Source organism: Schistocerca nitens, chromosome 9 (genome assembly GCF_023898315.1).
Source record: "Schistocerca nitens isolate TAMUIC-IGC-003100 chromosome 9, iqSchNite1.1, whole genome shotgun sequence".
Taxonomy (NCBI): Eukaryota; Metazoa; Arthropoda; class Insecta; order Orthoptera; family Acrididae; genus Schistocerca; species Schistocerca nitens.
The window spans coordinates 187695143-187702506 of record NC_064622.1 but is presented as its reverse complement, the minus strand read 5'-3'; the positions used below and the strand labels follow the sequence as shown (position 1 = coordinate 187702506).

At 44.8% G+C, this 7364-nt stretch overlaps 2 non-coding genes across 2 annotated transcripts; both read left to right on the top strand.

Annotated features, from left to right (window-relative positions):
* The first annotated feature begins 5718 nt into the window (after positions 1-5718).
* On the top strand, positions 5719-5793 carry Trnap-ugg (transfer RNA proline (anticodon UGG)). Its single transcript has one exon. It is a non-coding gene; the product is annotated as a tRNA-Pro (tRNA).
* A 1245-nt stretch (positions 5794-7038) lies between these two features.
* On the top strand, positions 7039-7113 carry Trnaa-ugc (transfer RNA alanine (anticodon UGC)). Its single transcript has one exon. It is a non-coding gene; the product is annotated as a tRNA-Ala (tRNA).
* The last annotated feature ends 251 nt before the right edge of the window (positions 7114-7364 follow it).

The following is a 7364-nucleotide window of genomic DNA, read 5'->3' as shown; positions in this document are numbered from 1 at the left end:
ACAGAGATGCAGGAAGCAGGTTTTAAATTGTAAGACATTTCCAGGGGCAGATGTGGACTCTGACCACAATCTATTGGTTATGAACTGTAGATTAAAACTGAAGAAAGTGTAAAAAGGTGGGAATTTAAGGAGATGGGACCTGGATAAACTGACTAAACCAGAGATTTTACAGAGTTTCAGGGAGAACATAAGGGAACAGTTGACAAGAATGGGGGAAAGAAATACAGTAGAAGAAGAATGGGTAGCTTTGAGGGATGAAGTAGTGAAGGCAGCAGAGGATCAAGTAGGTAAAAGGATGAGGGCTAATAGAAATCCTTGGGTGACAGGAGAAATATTGAATTTAATTGACGAAAGGAGAAAAGATAAAAATGCAGTAAATGAAGCAGGTAAAAAGGAATACAAACGACTCAAAAATGAGATCGACATGAAGTGCAAAATCGCTAAGCAGGCATGGCTAGAGGACAAATGTAAGGATATAGAGGCTTATCTCACTAGAGGTAAGATAGATACTGCCTACAGGAAAATTCAAGAGACCTTTGGAGGAAAGAGAACGACTTGTATGAATATCAAGAGCTCAGATGGAAACCCAGTTCTAAGGAAAGAAGATAAAGCAGAGAGGTGGAAAGAGTATATAGAGGGTCTATACAAGGGCGATGTACTTGAGGACAATATTATGGAAATGGAAGAGGATGTAGATGAAGATGAAATGGAAATATGATACTGCGTGAAGAGTTTGACAGAGCACTGAAAGATCTGAGTCGAAACAAGGCCCCGGGAGTAGACAACATTCCATTAGAACTACTGACGGCCTTGGTAGAGCCAGTCCTGACAAAACTCCACCATCTGGTGAGCAAAATGTATGAGACAGGCGAAATAGCCTCAGACTTCAAGAAGAATATAATAATTCCAATCCCAAAGAAAGCAGGCGTTGACACATGTGAAAATTACCGAACTATCAGTTTAATAAGTCACGGCTGCAAAATACTAACGCGAATTCTTTACAGACGAATGGAAAAACTGGTAGAAGCCGACCTTGGGGAAGATCAGTTTGGATTCCGTAGCAATATGGGGACACGTGAGGCAATACTGACCCTTCGACTAATTTTAGAAGCTAGATTAAGAAAAGGCAAACCTACGTTTCTAGCATTTGTAGACTTAGAGAAAGCTTTTGACAATGTTGACTGGAATGCTCTCTTTCAAATTCTGAAGCTGGCAGCATTAAAATACAGGGAGCGAAAGGCTATTTACAATTTGTACAGAAACCAGATGGCAGTTATAAGGGTCGAGGGGCATGAAAGGGAAGCAGGGGTTGGGAAGGGACTGAGACAGGGTTGTAGCCTCTCCCCGATGTTATTCAATCTGTATATTGAGCAAGCAGTAAAGGAAACAAAAGAAAAATTCGGAGTAGGTATTAAAATCCATGGAGAAAAAATAAAAACTTTGAGGTTCGCCGATGACATTGTAATTCTGTCAGAGACAGCAAATGACTTGCAAGAGCAGTTGAACGGAATGGACATTGTCTTGAAAGGAGGATATGAGATGAACATCAACAAAAACAAAACGAGAGTAATGGAATGTAGTCGAATTTAGTCGGGTGATGCTGAGGGAATTAGATTAGGAAATGAGACACTTAAAGCAGTAAAGGAGTTTTGCTATTTGGGGAGCAAAATAACTGATGATGGTCGAAGTAGAGAGGATATAAAATGTAGACTGGCAATGGCAAAGAAAGCGTTTCTGAAGAAGAGAAATTTGTTAACATCGAGTATAGATTTAAGTGTCAGGAAGTCGTTTCTGAAAGTATATGTATGGAGTGTAGCCATGTATGGAAGTGAAACATGGACGATAAATAGTTTGGACAACAAGAGAACAGAAGCTTTCGAAATGTGGTGCTACAGAAGAATGCTGAAGATTAGATGGGTAGATCACATAACGAATGACGAGGTACTGAATAGGATTGGGGAGAAGAGGAGTTTGTTGCACAACTTGACCAGAAGAAGGGATCGGATGGTAGGACATGTTCTGAGGCATCAAGGGATCACAAATTTAGTATTGGAGAGCAGCGTGGAGGGTAAAAATCGTAGAGGGAGACCAAGAGATGAATACACTAAGCAGATTCAGAAGGATGTAGGTTGCAGTAGGTACTGGGAAATGAAGAAGCTTGCACAGGATAGATTAGCGTGGAGAGCTGCATCAAACCAGTCTCAGGACTGAAGACTACAACAACAACAACAACAACATGGAACCCTATTTTATATGATATAAAACAACAACGGTCTGATTTTCGACAGCTACATTTTAACTTTCGATGTATCAATTTAGCCAGTTTCTACCGCCGGCGGCGCTGCAATTTTTCGCTTTTCAGGGGGCATCTCTTCCGCATCTCGAGCAGGCGCAGTGGTCTGGATGTTTCATACTGCTTTTTTTTCCAGAACATGGGTCCAATGTTTTACCAGTGCGTCCTTTAGCTCGATTTGACGATGAGAAAGGCCTTCCATGGTATTAAGTCTGTGGAATGAAACTTCTAACGATATTGGCAGTACTGCACAACAGGTGTAAAACAAGGCACAGATCTACAAACAGAGTGGAGTGCTAAATGAAATGCGTTTGGATCTGGAAAAGGCAATGCTGTTATCGGCTGAGCTATCCAGGTACAACTTACGGCCTCCTCCCCCCACCTCCCCCATAGATTCACTTCCACCGGCCGAGGTGGCTGAGCGGTTTTAGGCGCTACAGTCTAGAACCGCGCGACCGCTACGGTCGCAGGTTCGAATCCTGTCTCGGGCATGGATGTGTGTGATGTCCTTAGGTTAGTTAGGTTTAACTAGTTCTAAGTTCTCGGGGACTGATGACCTTAGAAGTTAAGTCCCATAGTGCTCAGAGCCATCTGAACCATTTTTTTAGATTCACTTCCACCAGTTCCTCTCTCCTAGTTTCTAAACTACAGAGGTGTTTATGCATACCTTGGTACACAGCACTCCAGAAGGAGAGATGCTGCGCAGAAATGGCTTACCATTAGGCTGGGTGGTCCTTTTCGGAATGAATCTTTCACTCTGCCGAGAAATGTACTTTATTTTTAATCTTACTGGAAGATTAAAACAGTGGGTCATAGACGGACACGAACGCGTAAGCTTGCCTTTCGCGGGTAATGCTCTTCTCGACTCAAATGGGTTCACATTCAATGACCCATTTCATTTTTTAACCTTTAACAACCAGTCACATTAATGAGACCACCTGTCAGTAGCCCGAATAACAACATTCTGCGGCACGAATCGCTGCGAGACCTGCAGGAAAAGAGTCAATGAAATTTTGGAAGGCACGGACTGGTATGTGGAGCCATGCCGACTCCAGCGCTATGGCCATCTGCATTAGGTTTCTCGGTTGAGGATCCGTAGCGCGAACAGCCCTATCGAGTGATGCCACTGATTAAGTCCTATATATTCTCGACTGGATCTAAATCAGGGGAATCTGGTGGCTGGGGGAGTACGGTAACCTCATCCTGATGCTCCTCTAACCACGCACGTACACTGCGAGCTGGGTGATACGTTGTATTGTCCTGCTGGTAGATTCTATCGTTATTAATTCGTTTATTTATTCGTTCTGCATTTACAGAGGCAGCCATCACGTAACGTATCAGCTAATATAGTCTCATAGCTCCATAATGGATTACAATATTCCTTACTTCTGTTCTTATAAAACTAGACAGCATTATAATTATTCTTGAGCCACTCTATGGTTGAGTCGGAGTGCCTATGGACGTCCTTCAGATCACCCTTATAGCCATGCACTTCACACAAAAATAAATGGTCCAATGATTGGTTTTGCCCGACTCACATTCAGTCCTATCCAATGGGCCCCATTTGTTCATTAGTTGCTGACACCTACCAGCATGGTCCTGACTTTGTTCAGGGTTATCCACAATTTTCCCGGGAGGTTGGATCCATCGATCTTCTTGCTAGGGTCCTCCACCAAGTTTCGCTTGTTATGTCAACTTACAGCCCATAGTTCTTTCCGAGGTGTCTTCGAGTCGAAGTGCTGCAGACTTCACCAATTTTCCATAAAGGTGACCTGCATTGAAGTCTGTTGAGATGTGCTAGGTCTTGGTGTATAGGGAATTCTGGGTTACCTAGGATTTTTCAGTATAATCTTATGGCTAACTGCGAGCGCCTGTTTTCAGGGGGCTCTCTGTTTGCTAGGACGGGGTGCCAGGCGCATGGGGTGGCCCGGAGTGTTCCAGAGGTCATCAGAGTTGTCTCCTTTATTTGGACGTCCACTTTAGCCACGTTCGTATTTGTCATCCAGACCAGCAACCAGTATTCAGCTATGCTGTAGACAAGGGGTAGTGCAGGAGTCCGCCCTGAACTCACTCCACAACAACCGTCATTCCAAACGGTTTCGACATGATAGCATTACGGAGTTTTAACCTCTGTTTTGTATCTTCTAGACTTGAGCTACAGCATAGAGTGCAAGTAATTAGGATTATCCTCATGCCAGTAGCGTTAACCAATCGTAGAGAGTTGTAATTTTCTAATTCTATCGCTATTGTCAAGGTGTATTATCATGCTGGTCGTTTGATTAGGGTTTGGATGTAAGTGCCACTTGGAGTGTGTGGCGGGTGTGTGTGTGTCGGCTCGATGGTAATTGATGTTCAAGTCTGTTCGACACAGGTCGGCGTCCGTCGATCGCGACAACTCCGGTCTGTAACTGATAAAACAAACTCGTCGCTTTGTTTGGTTAGTTTCAGATACTATATCCCTTTAACAGATATCCGCTTATCGATGGAGCAGCACGCCGAAATGTATAAGCGGCCCTCGCTTACAATTGAAGCAATGGTGTTCGAAGGATGTCTGTCTTCTTTACTGCTACACATAGCGATTGCACCAGTAGGTACCGCAGCAACTCCCTTTACCTGAAACAATAAACCAAATATCCTTCTCGTGTTCGTGACGGACTTATAAGCTTACGCGAAACTTGATAACAGTTTTTATGCCTGGTTTGCAAATGAGTGTTCAAACGTAGTTAATATGATATCTCGAATTATAAGTTTCACCATTCAAACCGATGCCACATTAAAGTGAAATGATAACTAAATAGACACCCTAGCTGCAAACAGGCGTTGATATACTTCACTGGGGACATGTTGAAAATGTGTGCCCCGACCGGGACGATGGGCAAACATCTATTAGGCGCACTACGAATGTAGTGGTGTGGACATGTTGGAAATGTGGATCTCACGGGGAGCGTGCAAGGGATAAGTCCCTGCAGACGCACTATCCTCTGTGCCCACGGTGGCTCAGATGGATAGAGCGTCTGCCATGTAAGCAGGAGATCCTGGGTTCGAGTCCCGGTCGGGGCACACGTTTTCAACATGTCCCCAACGAAGTATATCAACGCCTGTTTGCAGCTAGGGTGTCTATTTAATTATCATTTCATTTCTAGCAAAGCTGCATGGTCATCCACGGTATGTGTTCTTTCGTGAACAGATACTACCGTCATATATAGTTAAAATATGGCTTCCCGGCCATTGACCTTCTTGTGTGAACGCACACGCTATGCCCGAACTCGTATGGGACTTGGTAGATTAATCTGCCACGAGTAATGAGTATGATGGGCAAACATCTATCAGGCCCACTACGAATGTAGTGGTGTGTACATGTTGGGAATGTGGATCTCACGGGGAGCGTGCAAGGGATAAGTCCCTGCAGACGCACTATCCTCTGTGCCCACGGTGGCTCAGATGGATAGAGCGTCTGCCATGGAAGCAGGAGATCCCGGGTTCGAGTCCCGGTCGGGGCACACATTTTCAACATGTTCCCAATGAAGTATATCAACGCCTGTTTGCAGCTAGGGTGTCTATTTAATTATCATTTCATTTCTAGCAAAGCTGCATGGTCATCCACGGCAACTGTTCATTCGGGAACAGATACTACCGTCATATATAGTTAAAATATGGCTTCCCGGCCATTGACCTTCTTGTGTGAACGCACACGCTATGCCTGAACTCGTATGGGACTTGGTAGATTAATATGCCACGAGTAATGAGTATGATGGGCAAACATCTATCAGGCCCACTACGAATGTAGTGGTGTGTACATGTTGGGAATGTGGATCTCACGGAGAGCGTGCAAGGGATAAGTCCCTGCAGACGCACTATCCTCTGTGCCCACGATGGCTCAGATGGATAGAGCGTCTGCCATGTAAGCAGGAGATCCCGGGTTCGAGTCCCGCTCGAGGCACACATTTTCAACATGTCCCCAATGAAGTATATCAACGCCTGTTTGCAGCTAGGGTGTCTATTTAATTATCATTTCATTTGTAGCAAAGCTGCATGGTCATCCACGGTAACTGTTCTTTCGGGAACAGATACTACCGTCATATATAGTTAAAATATGGCTTCCCGGCCATTGACCTTCTTGTGTGAACGCACACACTATGCCCGAACTCGTATGGGACTTGGTAGATTAATATGCCACGAGTAATGAGTATGATGGGCAAACATCTATCAGGCCCACTACGAATGTAGTGGTGTGTACATGTTGGGAATGTGGATCTCACGGGGAGCGTGCAAGGGATAAGTCCCTGCAGACGCATTATCCTCTGTGCCCACGGTGGCTCAGATGGATAGAGCGTCTGCCATGTAAGCAGGAGATCCTGGGTTCGAGTCCCGGTCGGGGCACACATTTTCAACATGTCCCCAGTGAAGTATACCAACGCCTGTTTGCAGCTAGGGTGTCTATTTAATTATCATTTCATTTCTAGCAAAGCTGCATGGTCATCCACGGTAACTGTTCTTTCGGGAACAGATACTACCGTCATATATAGTTAAAATATGGCTTCCCGGCCATTGACCTTCTTGTGTGAACGCACACGCTATGCCTGAACTCGTATGGGACTTGGTAGATTAATCTGCCACGAGCAATGAGTATGATGGGCAAACATCTATTAGGCGCACTACGAATGTAGTGGTGTGGACATGTTGGGAATGTGGATCTCACGGGGAGCGTGCAAGGGATAAGTCCCTGCAGACGCACTATCCTCTGTGCCCTCGGTGGCTCAGATGGATAGAGCGTCTGCCATGCAAGCAGGAGATCCCGGGTTCGAGTCCCGGTCGGGGCACACCTTTTCAACATGTCCCCAGTGAAGTATATCAACGCCTGTTTTCAGCTAGGGTGTCTATTTAATTATCATTTCATTTCTACCAAAGCAGCATGGTCATCCACGGTATGTGTTCTTTCGGGAACAGATACTACCGTCATATATACCACATTATAGTCCTGCGTGGATGTTGATTTGTGAAGTATTATAGCGTCGTTAATGCGTCGCTACGGTGCTAATTTAACAACTCCGACGTCGTAAATCCAGAGATA